An 18,571-nucleotide genomic window follows, 5' to 3' on the forward strand; every position below is an offset into this window, starting at 1 on the left:
TGTTCTAAGTATGTAACTAATTTATCCTAGAGAAATTCTCAGAAGGAAAAAAATAATATTTTCTTGGTGACTGTTTTTTAAAATCTTGAAGTTAGGAAAAACATGGCCCTTGACTTTGTTATTTAAGTGTATTGAAATGATTTAATGCTCAAGGTTCTATCACAGGATTAAGCACATTGCCAAGAAATCATATGATTTTTATGTTCCTTAATTTTCAAATGTATATTTCCTGATATTTCCAGCCTGCCCATGGAAAACCATTATAAAACACCGTAAGGTGAATTGTGAGTGCCAAAACCTATCAAGCATAGTCAGAGATTGTATTTAAGATTTTTCTTGTTAAAAGGAAAAGTATAATACTTGACTAATAAATGAAATACATTTTTTCTTGTAGTTTTTTTTAATGTTTATTTTAGTTTTGAGAGAGACAGACAGACAGAGTGTGAGCCGGGGAGGGGCAGAGACAGACAGACAGAATCTGAAGCAGGCTCCAGGCTCTAAGCTGTCAGCACAGAGCCTGATGCAGGGCTGCAACTCACAAACCATGAGATCATGACCTGAGCCGAAATCGGACACTTAACCAACTGAGCCACCCAGGCGCCCCTCTTGTAGTTTTAATTGTAGTAAAATTTTATTCTTGGAAGCCATGTTCTAAACTTGATCATTAGTACTGAGTGTAATAGAAACTGCAAGTCCATTGCCATCATTCCAAAAGTAAATTCATTGTAAAGAAAGTGACTTTAAATAATTTTTTTTCAATATTTCATTCTAGGTAACACACAATCACAGGCTGGAAAATATTTTGAAGTTATACCAGTGAATGAATTGTGTTAAATTATGGACTTATTTCTTTAGTTTTTTTAAACTTGGGTTTATAAGTCTATGAAATGTATACAGTCTTATAAACTAAACACTTCACACAAGGTAAACTTGAATAAAGTATAAATAGGTTGAAAGATTAGAAAGGTTAAAATGCTATTGTAGGTATATATATAGCATCAAAAGTTATGATTAAGAAATGTGATACTTCACAATTCATATGTAAAACAGTGTAGCCTAGAAATGCTGTCATATTTTGTTTTCCATACAAAGATTTAAAAAAACACATAGAAGTATTTTCCTATCTTGCACCATTCTATACATAAGCATCCATCAGCTGGCCACTTCCGATGAGGAAAGAAGCTGAGTTGACAATAGTTAATGGAAAACATGAAGGGTAAATCTTAATGGAAAGAGAATTTCATCTGACCAGGAGTCTTTTATCCATTTCATCCCAGTGGTGCTGTTGTTACTTTGACATTGACATCCACATGAGTTATAAAATGAAAAAGAATTTCCGTAGAAACAGCTAGCCAGCTTTGTTAAGTAAAACAAGTCCTTTTACCTTCATAGTCTAATATAGGAGTAAAGAACAGTGAATGAGAAGAAGGAACATACTTTCCCCTCTGGATCCTCTTAAATGTTTGTATTTCATGTAATTAGGAGGCTGTTCTTATCATTTTATAGATACATTCAGTGGTGCTATAGCATTTAATTTGCTTTACATTTGAAAATTTTCGTTTGAAGGTCTGAAATTTTACAAATCACAAATAGAAACAGGTAAATAGAAACAGGTGACTTGACTCAGGCATTTTGGGTTGTGTCTTTCCTACTCAGCAAAATTGTGCCAGTGCTCTCTGGGAAATCCTAAATCTAAGTTTCAAGAACAAGAGGCAGTAAAGCAACGAACAGTTATTGAACACCTAGGCTTGGATGCAATATTTTACTAGGTACTAAGAGAGTGCCTGTAAAAGCAATGGCAAAGGTAACCCTTGCTTTCAAGGAAGCTTGCAAGACTTTTCGTGGAAAGCAATATATCACGGGAATGCACACATCATTTTGTTTATCAAGAAATTAACTCCAAATACATAGGTAGTGAAATTAGAGGTGCTTTATTATTTGCGTTCTTCTATTAATCTACTTTCTATAAAGATCACTGTCAAACAATCTGCATTCATTGTTAACGTAGATGGACATTAATGTTTATCATATATACATTTCATTATACCCTGAAATACAACATTAGTAAACTGAAAGAGAATTAGCTTGAGCCAAGGCTTGTTCATCCCATTTGGAGATAAAATTTAGGGAACAGAATTATGTTTGCTGAATGTTAGCTTACTATGAGGTAGCTACTGTCCTAGTTCACAAAATACATCATTTTATTATATCCTCATAATTCCGTGGGACAGGCATTATCCCCATCTTTTTAATGAAAAAGTTAAGATTCAGAGAGACATCAATTAAACTGACGTTCTCACGTATTCTCTGGATTGACTCGACTCTTTAGTTTTTTCCTGTTACATTGCTAAAAGTTAAGTTCCACTTACATAGGAGGAGGAAAAACACATTTCTAATTTATAACGCCATTAAAACACTTAGGAAAAAGATTGGTCAGAATAATGTCAGTTTTAGAATTAATACTAAAGGTAGCGAATACATCAATGCTATAGTGAAGTACATTTTTTACCCCCCAAAAATAGCAACTGGTAAATTCAGGTGAAGAGAAAATGAAAAAGTGTGCTAAAATCTATAAATACTCCAAAGTTTAGTGAACTTCTATTCATCCTTCAAAGACCAGCTCAAAGGTGACCTCCTCAGGCAGAGTTAATCACTGCTACTGCTGTACATTGACCTGTATTTCAGTACATGGCAATTGCATTAGCATTATTTGTGCACCTGTTTCTCTCTTGGTATGTTGAGCCTCACAGAATTTGTATCTTCCTTTTGTCCCAAGATTTGGGGCTTTAATAAAAGTATGTGTGCTCTACAAGTGGACAGATTAGTAAATGCTAATCATTTGGAGCATGAGCATTGTTCAGTCATCAGAAACACATTCCCGATAATTTTTTTAGCTCCTTTTTCTCTTTTATTGGTAGTGTATTTCTTCCTAATACACCTTGGGATTTAAAAAAAAATTTTAATATACTTCCATTCTTTATTAATGTCATGACATCTCAACAGTTAGTGTCCATTGTATTCAACTTTATAACACAGTTTTGAAATAATTTCACCAAAATTTATGTAATTTTACTTTGATACCATTGTGTCTATGTTTAACACCGATAGACCTTTTCTTTTGGAATTCTAAGATAAAATTGATGGCCAAAATAAAAAAAAAAAACCAATGCATTAAAATCTATGTAGTTTTCCCCTCCCCCCTTTCTATAAAATAAAGATGAAAACAAGGTCTGTTATGAATTCTCCATATTATCTACTTTTTTTTTATTATCCAAGTGGTTCAAATATGGGGAAATTGCTTTAAAGAGCAAACATATAGGGGAAAAAAGCGAATGTGTGGAAAAATAAAAGCCTCAGTGTATAGTACTATTCTTCAACAAACCCTGTTTTTTTTATTTCCATATTAAACAAAAGGGCTAGTCATATGTAAGTTAATAAAGTGAGCACAAGGGAGATGTACCTCCAAATTAGAGCCAGACGGTGAATAACATAGCAGGAATGTACTTAAAGCCCGGTACCAGCTCGTGACAAGGTCTGTTCTCTGTCTTAGCCCTTGATTTTTGGAAAGGCTTCAGGAGCTCTGAGAAAAACTTTCAACCTGACAAGCACTGCAGGGCTGGGAAAGGCTCCTGTTTTAATTCAGCCCAGATGTGATCTCTAATGAAAGCATTATGACTCTGCAGCTGCAGTGGATGGTAGAAGCATTTTTAGAAGAATAAATTATTTTAAAAGATTTTCTTTTTCTCTCTTAACAATTATGCTTGACCTGCGCTACAGTAAAATCTTAAGATACACTATAAAACAATTTATAGTTCCATGCCTCGTACAGTTGGAATATTGTACTAAACTTCATGCAAAGGAAAGAGATACGAGAACTCAGGATGTATGTACTATATAAATAGGTTTATCATCCTGAGATAGATTGCCTAATCCAGTAATTCTCCAAACGCTAAGTTTCAGGCACATGTAGCATGAAAATATTAAGCCAAGCAGAAAACTGATTCTCACGATAGAAGCTAAATTATGCACCCGGACATTACTTGCTTATTCATATGTGCATTATATCACAATCCCCGGTAGGTATACATGCACGTATATAAATATTATGTTTGTTAATTTACATTTTTAAAAGTAAATGTAAAATGAGTATCACTTCAATACAGGCAATGATAAAACAAGATCTTAGATGGAGAAAATGCTCTTGAATAATCTGACTTGCTCCTTCCATATTTCAGAAACATAAGATGCCATAGTTCCTAAATGTCAACCTGCCTTCATGTCTATGTGAGGGGAAATCCTCCACTCAATATGATTTCTGTTTTCAGCAATAAAATAGAAAAATAAATGAACAATGTTTGGGGGGAAATGTGAAATTATGATTATTTTGAAGCATTCTTTGTTTGCCTTGTTTATTGTTTTGGAAATGCTCTAGTTGAGAGGCATCCAGTGGGGACTCAGGGAAGAGCATTTTACATATTTATAGAAACATTTGCTAACCATATAACATTCCAGCTAAAGAAAAACCTCCATTAAGCCCATAAAATAGTTTCTAAGCTGTTATAGGAAGTTATTTTCTAAGAGTAACAAGAAAAAAGAAAAAAGAGGGAAGAACCGAATGATTGAAAGGTATTAAATGATTCTGTTTGAGAGCAGGAAATGCAGGTTATTATTTGCTGACGGATTATTCAGAATGAATTTCATCATTCTTGTTACAAATGTGTTTTTTGACACTTTAATTATGAAGGAACTATTCTGCAACACAATATGAGCAGAAGATGCTATAAGTTTAAGTAAAATGCTATTACATCCTCATTTTACAAAATTCACAATCACACTGAAATTAAACAGCATTTCTCTTTTGTAGAAAGAAATGCTTATTGCAAAAATGGAATGCATGTGGATCCACTGACATTTTAATCATTTTATTTTAGACAGTATTTAGAAATAGTGAAAATGGAATGGGGAAAGCTTTGCAATTTAATGCATATATATAGCACTATGTATATGCTATATGTATATGGCACACTCTTACAGGCCATAAAAATGGAGCCTTTTCTATTGCTATTTAGTGAAAAAAGATACTAAAATGAAGACTGGCGAGTACCGAACTGATGTTGGTACCTGAGTACATCCATACTCAGCTAAGCTCTGTGCATCTAGCTGGTTTTACTTTTTTACCCTCATGCCCCCAATTTACTAATGAACATCTCGGTTTGTAATTTATTTGGGTACATTTACTCTAGAACAGCCAGCCAATCAGCCCAATGACCATAATTTAAACAAATAATCTACAAATCATTTTTACAAGCTATGCCTATTAAATTGTGATGTTGATGAATTTAACAGAAAATATGTCATGAGAGGGGTTCTAACAAACACACATTCCGAATAATACAAAATCAACTGTTAATCTGTAATGTTGATTCTCAGAGCATTCTCAATCTGAGCTAATGTAGGAAATAGCCTCTCTAGAGTTGAAAATCCCATTCTTACTCTCAGCCAGTAGATATAGATTGCAATAAAAAATTGATCCATAAAGACTGATTTCTCTTATAAGTTTCCACCTAAATTAGAGGATGGCCATTTCAAATGTTCACTTCTATACGGTTATCTAGGCACATGACCCACATCTGGCAGGATCTCTGATGTCATGATTTTAAACCAAAGTAAAAGATTACATGTATGACTTTGGGGTACCTGCATCTGTAGTGTTTTCTTCGATACATTTCCAAGCAGTTCAGGAAATGGACAAGTTGCAAGAGTACTGCCACTGTTATCACAAGGTGTCCTTTTACGCAAATAAACATGTCTGCTGCAATGCGTGGTAACTCTCAAGACTGGAGCAGAACACCACAAGGTCTGCGTGTCAAAAAAAAAAAAAAAAACCCAGCTGAGTGAGTTAATTACACTTCTATGCAAGTTGAGAAAATGTTTGGCCAGGACTTTAATTTGCTCAAGAGTGAAAAGGCCATTTTTTGCTTCCATTCTAGGAAAGGACTCTAGCTTATAGAAGAAGGAAAAGCAAAAACTGAAAAGACTATTCCATTGAGTGAGCTAGGGAACATGAACTTCTGTAATGTTTATTTTAGTTAGGCCTACTTCTCTAAGTACTAAACCCCCCAAATGGTAATGCTTGAAAATTCCATCTCCTTGAGGGAGAGTAATACTGAGGTAATCAACTTCCTGCCACTGCCCGCCCCCCCAAGAAGCAATTCCATAATGGTAATAATAAATTATATAATATTATTGAATATTGTGAAACACATATAGAAATAATTATCCATTTTACTTAGCCTGCATCTATAGAGACTTTATGTTTAAGCAACGTATATTACCCTGATTTATAACATCAATCAGTAAGTGCTTAACAACAGGTACTGCGTCAATCTCATTTTACAGGTGATCCATTCATGAATTCTCTGTTTTTACCAGTTTTCAAAAGCCGGCTTTTAATATTTAACACATGTATGATCAAATGTATACCCTCATAAAAATAGGTCATATGATCAAGCAACTATTGAGATATCAAATCATATATATATAGATGTATATATACATGTATGTATACTTATGATTTTAAAAAGAAAAAGAAAAGTTTTTATCTTTGGAAATTACAAAAAAAAAATCCCCAGTATTCTTCTTTTGTTGTTTGTTTTTTAACAAAAGAAAGTATAATTTCAAGCTGCTTTGCCTCTTTAAACCCTTTTGTATGACTGGAAATTAGTGACGCATATGGTTCTGAAATTCAAATATAATGCAAAAGACTTTCTACATTTCAATCATTTGAATTCATATTTAATGTATTGAAAAATTAACATAAATGGAATATTTCCAAAAATGTACATATCATACGTGAAAATAGCATGAAAATTCAATCTTCTTGGCTTTGTCTTACATTACTAAAGCTGGTTCCAGAGAGTTTTGACTATGGCAAGACAACAGTATTTTTATCCACTTCAAAGAAGCATGAAGGCCATCCCGCTTGTTTCTACATCTTTCCTGTGCCATTTTCATAGAAGATGCCCTCATTTAGCAACTACACCTCCACTGTGCAATATGCAGAGAAACATAATTAAATTTAATAGAAGCAGCCCCTGTTTTGAAGACACACTTGATTTAGAGCCACTCACAATTTAAAGCTGCAGGGAGATGTAATTAAATTTTATAGAAGCCACGGCTTTTAAATGAAGACACATGATCTATGTGCATGTGTGAACATACACACACATGCAGTAAAAATGAGACATTTAAAAAGTTATTCTTCTGTAATTATTTATATTATGATTCACAATACAAGACATTATTGCTCAAATGATTTTTATTCATATCATGGGTATGACTATAAGAATTTACCAAGATAACCATTATTGTACCATTACAATAGCACTTTATGACTATATTGATAAATAGTAATCAATATGCATTTTACTATTAATGTTATCTATTCTTTATCTGGCTCTCTCTATTTATGCCAATGACATCAATGGTGAAAATGCTTTAATCATGTGCTTGTTGTTTTTTGCTGGCTGTACCCCGAAAGACTTACTACAAAGATGTAATGTTATTTTAAATAACCTAAGAATGAAATATACATGTTTGCATGTGGATGTGATACATAGGTCATTTGAGCTGGAAAGAATTACACATGCTCTTACTATACATGCATATATAGTGTTTATTAATGCATCTAAAAATTCTAATATGTAGGGGGAATCAAGATACAAATCTATCATAAACCGCTTCCTACCCCCAAACTTTTGATTTAGTCTTTAGAGTTATCTGTACACTGTTAATATTAATGTATGTGCTTAAATTTGATCAGTTTTAAATTTTACTGAAAGGGCAAAAGATATAAATTAAGACTCCTAAAGTCATTAAATGTCTTATGTGGAGGAAAAAAACTCCTTTGTAGATTAAATCTTTGAAGAAGACCCTGTGAAAACTCTTCAGACTGGCTTTGTTCCTTTAATGTCTGTTTAATGCCTTGGAGAAGATATCTTCTGCTTTGACCCCCTTGAACCTTAGAGACTAGCTCAATAAACCACAGAAAGACCAAAAGTTTCAGAAAGAATGGTCTTTAAAACAAAAAACCTTCCTCAGGGCTATAAGCTCACTTGTGAGAAGAAGCCCAAGGAGGGAGGGGAGATCTGCTATCTTCACCACCATTAATTATCCACTTAGTAATCCACTTCTGCCATAAATGTACTGCTTTCCTAACTGGACTCTCCTTTCCCATGCCTCAAGCCATGGATCGTCAACCAAACTCCAGCCCCCACCCACCCCGAAAAATCCCTCCTTTGTTGTTCAAGATTATTAAACTAGGTAAACTGTGTAACCAGTTTTTAAAGTACACAATTAGATCTTTGTTTTTACGCCAAAGCTCCTTCGGGGCCCATATAATGAATTGTGTGAAGGAAGAAGTGTGGGAATTTCTGGATTAAATGCGTAACATACTCTTTTTTATTTACTGTTATTCTGCAGTTAAAAAATGATACAAATTCTTTACATTACAACTGTTTTATGGCATCTTTTTGGCCTTCCGTCTTAAATTTCTGTCCTTGACTGTCTATACTTTATAGAATCATTGTAAGTTATATTCCATAATACTATTTATTGTATTTCAAGCCAGAGAGAATATTCAGAAAAGAACTGATTAAAAACAAATCATATAAATTAAACTTCAAATCTTTTTTTTTTCCTTTGTGGAAACTAGTCAGTGTAATAATCAAACTGTCCAGTCACGTTACTGATGCCCTCATACCAGCATCCCCTCACAGTATGCTAGGTGTTTCATGAATGAAGATATCATAAAAATTTCAACAGCTGTTACCTGTGGGTATTGGGATCATGAGTGACATTTTAGTTGTTCTTGCATTTTCTACTTTGAAATTTTCCCCAATAAGTATTTATTATATTATTAGCATAAAAATAGCATATGTTTTATATATTTATTATATAATTATATTTATATTATTGAAGTATAAATATAAATGCACTTAATTAATACTTAAAAACAAATATAATTATTTTACATAAACTATTTCATAAAAGCCCCCTCATTTTTTTTTTTTAATGTAACCTGTCACCTATCGCCGTGTTTGGTTCATTATGGGTGGCGACTATTTAGACAATCTATTTCCTGCTATTATTTTTTTCCATGTATTAATTAAAAGAAATCACTACCAGTTTAAATACAGGATAATTTTGTGTAATAGTTTTTTTAAAAACATAAATTCCTTTTCCATTTAAATGTAAATTTACATACCTAATTTTGATTTAAAACTCCCATCTAGCCTCTATTAATTCTCTATTGGTTATTGGGTATCAAAATCTTACAGTTCATATTTGGGACTTTGATATCTGAGTCAAGATTTATTAACTTCCATATGCTAAAATGTCTAATTAAAGTTAAAGTTCTACTTAAAAGGAAGAAAAGAAAGCAGACAATTGATCTTGAATACAGAATTAGAGTTCATGACTGGTTTAATTCTAGTCTTCCTATCTTTGAACCTTAGCCAGAACTGATTTGTTTTTATTTGTGCTGTTATTTTTGTTTGTTTCCCCTTGATGAGCTGTTTAGTATAGTGGTTAAGACAAAGATTTTGTATTCACACTGCCCTGGATTTAAGTCCTAGTTTCTTCTCCTATTCAGTAAATTTTGATTTGAGTGTCTAATTTGTGCTAAGCATTGTCTGACCTTGGACAACTCAGTTTCATTTCCTCATCTGTAAAAGACAGATAAAATATAACTCATGAGGTTATTGTGAAGATTAAGTCAGATGATCTAAAAAAGGGTTTAGCACAGCATGTGCCACACAATAAACATAGAAACTATTATTGAATAGCATCTGTTTATGTGGATATATTTATAAACTGCTGCACATAGATTTATGTATATATTTTGTTATTGTTAAGCATACAACAGGACTGTTGATGAGATTTTTACTCAGGCAGCATGTGAAAGTCAATTGAACTAAGTCTCTCTTCTTCAAAGACATTCAAGCTCTTTTCTACATTCTAGAACTAGCCTCTGTGATTATCAAGAGCCACAACATAAGAATATTTATAAATTTACTGAGGGCAGGGAACATATTTTATTCTTCCCTTATTTCCTTCACCAGCACACTGCCTGTTACCAAATTGGTGCTAAATAAGTTTTATTGAAGTAAAAACTAAAGTAGCAGAAAATATTGACATTAATTTGAGTCTCCCTTGTTCTGATGACAGACAAAATGATATATCAAATGCACTAATTTTCTTGAGAAAGAAATAATCCATAGAGTTACACATATGCTAACTGAGTCTTATAAGTAAAAGATTTTAAATAAGACTTCAAAAAATGAGGTTAACATGTATAAAGGTGATCAATGTGAAAAGGTAAACAACAAATATAGCTTCCTGAAAAATAACTCTTAAGATTGAAGACTTCCGTAAGCATCTAGGAAGAAAAAAGAAGAAGTTCACAGGTAAGAGAAGAAAAATCATGCAGATTTTCAACTTCTCCAAAATATTTAATGTCAGAAGATAATAAAATAACTTCTTTAGAGTACTTAAGTGCAAAAGGATGTAACTAAATTTTATACCCACCTAAGTTGTCATGGTAGACAATCTCAAATAATTAATGATTCACAAAATGTACCACTAAAAAACTTTTCCTGAAAAAAATCTCTTATGCATGTTATTTACCTAACCAAGAGATGCACTATAATGAGCATGATTTAGCTTTAGAGGAAAAATAAGAACTTTTAAATATACTATAATATCTACATAATTCAATAAATGTGGTTATAAAACATAAGGTGAAGTCTTTAACTAAAACTCTTGCTAGAAAATATTTAATTTATAATAAAATTCACCAATGATAAGATGAAATTAAAAATTATATAAGCAAGAGTTGTACATAAGAAATTATGTTCAGGGCTCCATAAGTGTCATATTTTTCCTCTGTTTCCCATTATTTTTCTTTATTAAATTCTCTACAAGTGAAACATTTTATCTATATAAACAAAATACATATAATATAATAATAAATGAACAAGTTTATCAACTTATCCCATATATTTTTATATGAAATGTTAGTAACTATTACTGGAAGGATTTGTATAATGTGCTAGTTGAATGAACATTATGTAAACCATAGCAAAGGACACATTCCTGATTCATCCCTGAAAGTAGCATTTCTTCCTAGCTATATCCCAGACTCATCTAAGAAAAGAGATGCTTTTAAGTTATGATGTTTTTTTTCCTCTCCTGTATTTTCTCATTTGTTCTCCCTTCTTTAGTGGGACTATTTCCTAGGCTCTAGTTCCATCCAGACACAGGACTGACTAGCTTCTGCCATGCAACAGTCTCCCACTTCCACTAAAGGACATCATTCTTTTCCCTTTTATCATATGATGAATAGACAGTTCAGTTCTGCCCGACTGCTTATAATTACCCGGTTTTGGAGTCTTTCGGTCTCATCCCTAAATATCAAGGGGTGGAACCCATCCCTCCTCTATTCTGTCTACCTTCTCCGTCAATTATAATCCTTCTTTAAGCTTGGCAAAGCTTTAGTGCATTTCACATGGCAGTACCTTGCTGTGGTCAAATTCATAGCCCTAATCATTATTCCTGTTGACCTTGGTTGTGGCTTACAAGATTTGCACGTAAGTCTTTTATGGTAATTGTTTAGTATAACTTTTTTTTTATCCTTTACATATTCTTACTATCTCCATAATCACTGTAAGCTTTAATAATATTGGCAATTTACTGAACAACAATGAAAATTTATCATTATTTTTCTTTGGTAAAGAATAGAGAATATTTTATAGAAATTTTTATAAGGATTTATCTTCATGTTGATTGATTTGTGAATGAAAAAGGCAGGAGGTCAAATATAAAAAAAAAGTCAATGAAAAAACAAAGAATGTTATCAAATTCCAGTTTAGAATAGTGTCCGCTGGGCACCTGGGGGGCTCAGTCAGTTAAGCTTCACTTCAGCTCAGTTCATGATCTCACAGCTTCTGAGTTTGAGCCCCGCATCGGGGTGTCTGCTGTTAGCACAGAACCTGCTTCAGATCCTCTGTCCCCTCTCTCTCTGCTTCCTCCCACTCTGTCTCTCTCAAAAATAAATAAACATCTAAAATAAAAAGAATATGTCTGCCTGATAGCTTCTGATATATTCTCCCTATAATTCCCTTGAAAATATTATGAAGATACAAGTTTTTTTTTTATATATATAATTAGCACTATTACCCAAAATTAAGACATGTAGACATTTGGCCAGAATCAAGAAAATATTTCATCAAAAATAAACATGAGGAAGTAGGAATAAGGAAAATCTCTTAATAGCCACTTCATGCTTTACCTCATAAAAAAACAGGTGGAAAACAACAGAAGGCCCTCTTAGATTCTCCTATTTTGAGAGTACAGGAAGGAACTGTCATGCCTTCTAACTGTCTGTTTTCCTTGGTTCAACGTTCAAAGAATTAGCAGCCCCAGATCTGGTCGCTGGTCCCTTTTATTCATTATTGCTATTTTCTGTAAATTATGCATTGCATTTTTCCCTTTTTACTTGATTTTTAATATCCCTTCAGACATGATGTCTTCCAGAATAAAACAGGACAGTAATAGGAGTGGATCAGTAGGAACACCTCACAATCACGGAAAAACTGAAGATGGGGTAGAGAGCATGTTTCCATCAGAATGATCAAAGGCTCTGAGATGGAAATGGGCATGGCATTGTTTAGAAAGGCTAGTCTGGCTGGAGCATAGGGAAAAACAGAGGAATGGAGGGATGTGAGGTCAACAATAGCAGCTGTGTAATAAGTTTTACTTACTCCAATTACCAAACATTGCCACAAGAGGATATAACCGTGGGAATGACAGAAACTGGTTTATGCTTTTGAAAGGTCAATCCTACTATAAGTTGGAAGATAGTAAAAAAAAAAAAAAAAAAAAAAAAAAAAGCACCAAAAGTAGAGGCAAGGAGACAAGACAGAAGGCACAGTCACAACAAATACCTTGATAGAATGATGCTTTGTGTGTGTGTGTGTGTGTGTGTGTGTGTGTGTGTGTGTGTGTGTGATAGGACATCCCTAGCAGGACAGGGAGCTAAGGCTGTCAGAACCAAGAGTGGAACTGGAGAAGCAGGCAGTAAGTGTAGAGTTTAGAGGCTGGTGAAACTGCCTGGCTTTGAGGGGGTTGGGGAGCAACCAGGGTCTTGATATGGCAACTCACTAATCCACAGTGTGAGCTGGGTAAGGGAGGCGTGACACAGGAAAAGCTGAGGTGAGGATCAATGACGCAACACTTCTGTCTGCTAGAGCCTCTTAGATGAACTGTTTTCATTTCCTTGATTAGTTGGCTTTTACTGTGTGACAGACCACTCCCAAACCCAACAGATCAGGTTACCGATCATTTATTCTCCTTCACGTGTCTGAAGGTTGGCTGGGGCTGACTGGTATAGGCCAGGCTCAGCCGGGCTTAACCTTATGCTACAGTTAAATCTCCCATGGCCAGGAGTTAGTTGAGACATGTCCTTCATACATGACATGTATGTCCTTCTGCCATGACAGAAAAACAGACGGACAAACACAGACATCTAATGCCTTTTTATGATCTAGACAAACCTGGAACATGTCATTTGTGTTCACAATCCCCATTAGCCAGAGGAAATCACATGGTCAAACCCAATGCCTTCATCCATTTGGGCTGCTATAACATAAATACCATAAACTGGATGCTCATAAACAACAAACATTTATTCCTCATAGTTCTGGAGACTAGTTCTGCTAAGAGCCTGCTTCCTCACTGATGGTTGTCTTCTCACTATAACCTCCTATTGCACAAGGGGAACTGATATTTCTTGGGCTCTTTTATAAGGGTACCATTCCCATTCATGAGGACTCTACCCTCATAACCTACCCACCTCCCAAAGACTCCACTTCCTAATACCATCACCTTGGTGATTAGGATTTCAGCATATGAATTCTGGGGGTGAGGGGGACTCAAACATTCAGACCTTAGCACCTACCATCAGTAGGATGGGGGAGACACTTGCTTCTAGAGAAAGAACTGCAAAGTCATATGGCAAAGGCTGTGGACGTGGCTCCTTTAGTGGGGCGAGTTCCTTGTATGTCACACAAGTCTCCATGCTTAGATCCTGTTATTGGTTTAACGCTCTGCTGTTGCTATCTTGAAATTCTTAATTTTGAATTTTCAATTTGTAGTAAGTCCTGCAAATAATGTAGCTGGTCCTGGGAGTGGATGCAGGGATAAGTGAAGAATCTGGACCAATAATGAAATCTACCACAGAGACACACACACATTTTACAGCATGTTTTTTAAGGCTCAAGCTTGCTTATGATTATAGCTAAAAAGCAGTAAAAATAGAAGAATAATGAGAGTGTGATATTGACTAATGGAAGGAGCAATAGGCTATTAGAGGAAAGACAAATAAAATAAAACTGTAAGAATATAAGAGTGAAAGTCTCTTGGAAAGAAGTTTAAAAAGCCAGAGATGTGGATTGACAGATGAGAGAGGCAAAACAAGAAAGTAAGAAAATTCTAGGCAAACTAAGTTGGCCATAAGTTAACCATGACATTCACTTTCCAATTAACTGTGAAGCAAAAAAAATACATTTGTGTGTGTGTGTGTGTAGGTATTAAAATATAGCTCTCCTGAATTTTGTCTAAAAAATATAAGATAATATTTTTACACAAATGATTAAATCTGTTAACAACTCTTTAAAGGCAATTATTATAGGGTGTTTATGAAATAAAGTTAGCTTTTAATTGGGATAAAATTATTTCTTATTGATAATTTTGGCTGGCAAGATTTCAAATACTGTATTAGGTGATGATCATATGTTTCGTGACAGGATTATGGCCCACATCATAAACCATTCTGAAATGTATTACAATATTAAAGTTATCGGCTACTTAAAACATCGTATTTCAATTGCATTCAAATTTCACATCTGTCCACGAACTACCACATCAAGTATAAATACTACTAAATCACACACTCAACCCCTCAATCACCCTCACAGTCGTTATGTTCATTCTAAGGAAGTTTGTTGTGTGCCTACTATGTGTCCAGATACTTTGCTTCATTGTTTCAATGAAGGCTGTTACCATAAGCAAAGTATCTTTGAAGACACCTCAACAAATTACTGTGATTTCTTTTTAGTATCGCAAATAAATTCCACTAGGTTAAGGATATCAAGAAAAGTTCCTCAAGTCTTAATTTGAAAGGATGTGTGAGAAAGTTGGGGTCTACTGGTTAGGAGTCCACACAGAGGAGGTGGTCCTTTGCCACAATATGCTGAAGTAACTGGGACTCTCAGTACAAATACTTGCAGGAGAAAATAGGTGGAAAAATAAGGTGTTTGAAGAGGCAAATGTTATTAGAAGAGATTAGGGGAAATAAATAAAGGAAGAGATTGCAGGACACATATAAAGGGACAAGCTTTCATAAAAAAGTATGTTGATAGCCATTGAGAAGTATAAAATAGGAGGATTCAGCAAATAGGGAAGGAGGCTGAATTGATAAGGTCAGTGAAATAAATTTACTTTTCAATCAACCTTGGTGCATGTTACTTTGGGCCCATTTTGTGGGGCTTTCTTGATAGCAAAAATGTAAGCCATTCAGCAATTTATTCCTTTGCCAAGCTCACAAAATATTGTTCACTGTTCTAACATACCCCAATGAATATTCAATAAACACAAGATTGGGCTAAGAGGAAGCTATATATACAGAAAACCCCCTATTTATGCTATCACAATTTTGCATTTTCTCATTTCCTGAGCCATGAAGTTGTCTATGTTGCTAATGTACAGATTTCTTGCCATTTGCTATCATTTCTCAGAAACTGTTAAAACATAATCTCATGTTTGCTGTGAAATTAGCCTTGAAAAGAAAGCTGCTGAAGAGTACATAGCACCTTCTTGAGTAGTACACACCTCTCCAATTCCTACCGCCTTCCCATTTGGGTAGAAAAAATATTATATTTCCCTAGTCAGTGAACAAACAGGCATTGTGAGACACCACTCTGGTGGTAGGCACTGTGCTAGCTCCTGAGAGGATGCTTGAGAGCGAGCCAACCACACCTCCTCTAGAAAGTTACTGAAGAGTAATGAGCAAAAGAGGATTGCTCTGACATAGGTTGTAGAAGGCTCACTCTAATTGCCATGTGGACAACAGACTGAGAGGCACAGGGGAGGAGGACCAGGAGAGGGGGCAGCCGTGAGGACAGAGAATGCTATCCGGGGCTACTGTGACAGTCCAGAGTTAGGACAGTGGCTTTAACTAGAGCATTATTAATGAAGATTACAGGAAGTAGTTGATTTGAAATCCCTATTAGAAAGGAGTCAAAGATGGTAATGTGTTTTTTTGTTTGTTTTTTGGTTTTTTTTTGGTTGGTGTGAGGACGAACGATGTCATTTACTGAGATGGGGAACTTTAAGAAGGAGAAATATTGGAGGCTGTTAGTAAATCAAGAAGTTTGATAGGCCTATGAGACATATCAAGTAATGATGCTAGGCAGGTGGGAAAGAGGTTGGAGCTTGACGATAGCTCTAAGTATCAGCACATAGATGGTATTTAAAGCCAGGAGGCAGGATGAGACCACCAAACAAGTAATCTACTCAGGGAAGAGATGTAGTGGCAAGATATCTCACTCCCCTGTGATAACTTGGCCCTCACCTCCACTCTGGAGCTCGGTGATCTTGACTGCTGGTGGCTTCCTGGAACTCACCAAGGAATCCACCTGCTGGCAGCATGCCAATTAGTCTGAGTGTGGGTTGTGCGCCTCCCCTCACTGGCCTTGAAACTTCTTCCTCTAGTCTCTGAGGTCATGGCTCCAGTAACACAGTGTAGTTATGTGTTAAAAGGATTGACAAAACCCGACACCCATTACAAGGAAATTCTGTTACAGAAATTTCTGTACTGTCATTGCTTCCAACGTCCATGAACTCAAATGAATCTCCTGGACCCTTCTTCCCTCACGAGCTCACGTAACAGGTGTTGCTCCCTGCTGGCTTCTCCCAAAGCCCAGTGCTCTCTCCTTCCATTCCAGGCCCCACTACCTGTGCCTTCCTCATCCCCAAGGAGGCCACATTTTTTTTTTAAATCACACAATTTCATTCTACTTTTTCTTAACTTCCCTGATCCATACAGATTTTTGATCCAATGTCAGTATATTCAAAAGTTTTAATAAAGTGTTTAAATAAATGCCCTAAAAAAGGGCAGGGTTTTTTTTCCTATAATAAAGTCTGTAATTCCATAGAATGTGAAAAATACTGTTTTTTTTTAAAGTGACATCTTCCATCTTTCCTTTTTCTAATTGTATTCATAGTACATATGATTTACATATCACACATCTAAGGAGACTCTTAAACTTACTTCTGTTTGTGTTTAGGTCTGGTACTTGAAAAAGTTCTGTCAGTTATCTAAGTCAAATTTAGGAAGTATGTTCCATTTAAATTTATAATAAGCCAAATATTGTACACAGCACAATTACACACACAATATTCTTTCTACTGATTGATTTTAATTTATAGTTTTTCCTATTATTATAGTCCTCTCCTTTCACTACACAAGTGAAATAGAAATTATTGAAAAGTAGAAACAGGAAATTACTGGAAACGTAGCAACAAAATTTGGGAAACAACCCAGCTTGGGAGCTGGATAGAGCTGTGTCTTATTTCAGCCTTCCTGATTCCTAGCTGTGTAGCCCTGAGATGCTCATTCAACTGGCTCTCATGTTCTCATATGCAAAACAGTGACCACCACATTGCAGCGTTGTTCTGAAGATAGAGAAAATATTTATAAATATCTGCCACATAATAGGCACTAAATCCCAATTACCTGGGATGTTCGGTCTCTGACTTTTTGTTAGGACTCCAGAAGCTGGTCTAGCCACTGGGCTAGTTGGGCACAGCCACCGACCTTTTATATAAACCCTGACCCTGGAAAATGCAAGAGAACATTCCCCGGGTTGCCCATCTCACTTGTCAGCTATTATACTTGACTCCCATCTGCCATGTCAAAGTCACAGGGCTCCTGCTCTTGGCAGTGAGCCCTGTGCTGTCAGCAACTGCTGACAGGTGAGACCCACTGGCCCAAGATCAGAAAGCTTGCTTGCATTGCAAAAGGACCCACCTCACCTGTCAGCTGTCACAGTCACTCTTTTTACACTGCTCCACTCCGGGAAAGGTGATATCTCGTTCAGGAGAAAAACAGTCTAGAGTAATGAAATACAAACGAAGCGATGGCTGTGTGTTTATGAGACTGTGTGTGGTGTTTCTTAGAACTGGTTTGCTTTCGATGGGCACCATTAGAAACGGCTTCTTCCATGGCACTCTAGAGTCACACCTGAAGGTTGCAAAGCTGACTGCCGGCTGAAAAAATAGAATTTGTTGCTGAAAAGAGCCCAAATTCATCAGTGGATTCCACCTGTCAGGTGACAGGCCAGGCTCAGGGTATGGCTGCCGTGGCTACATGGTGGGTTCCACCTGTCAGCTGGGCTCCTGGCCAGTCTTTCTGAGTTTAGAGACCCGGTTCTAAACATGAAACACTGAGATG

The 18,571-nt window shown here is 35.5% G+C and overlaps 1 protein-coding gene across 1 annotated transcript in view; it reads right to left on the minus strand.

Moving 5' to 3' along the window:
- Window positions 1-1,910: 1,910 nt before the first annotated feature.
- TRIQK (triple QxxK/R motif containing) overlaps window positions 1,911-18,571 on the minus strand; it is a 139,502-nt gene continuing 122,841 nt past the window's right edge. Inside the window, exon 8 of the transcript XR_006300506.1 lies at window positions 1,911-5,859. The gene's annotated coding sequence lies outside the window, so the exon portion shown is untranslated. The remainder of the gene's footprint in view (window positions 5,860-18,571) is intronic.

The sequence above is a fragment of the Prionailurus bengalensis genome, chromosome F2 (genome assembly GCF_016509475.1).
Source record: "Prionailurus bengalensis isolate Pbe53 chromosome F2, Fcat_Pben_1.1_paternal_pri, whole genome shotgun sequence".
Lineage (NCBI taxonomy): Eukaryota > Metazoa > Chordata > Mammalia > Carnivora > Felidae > Prionailurus > Prionailurus bengalensis.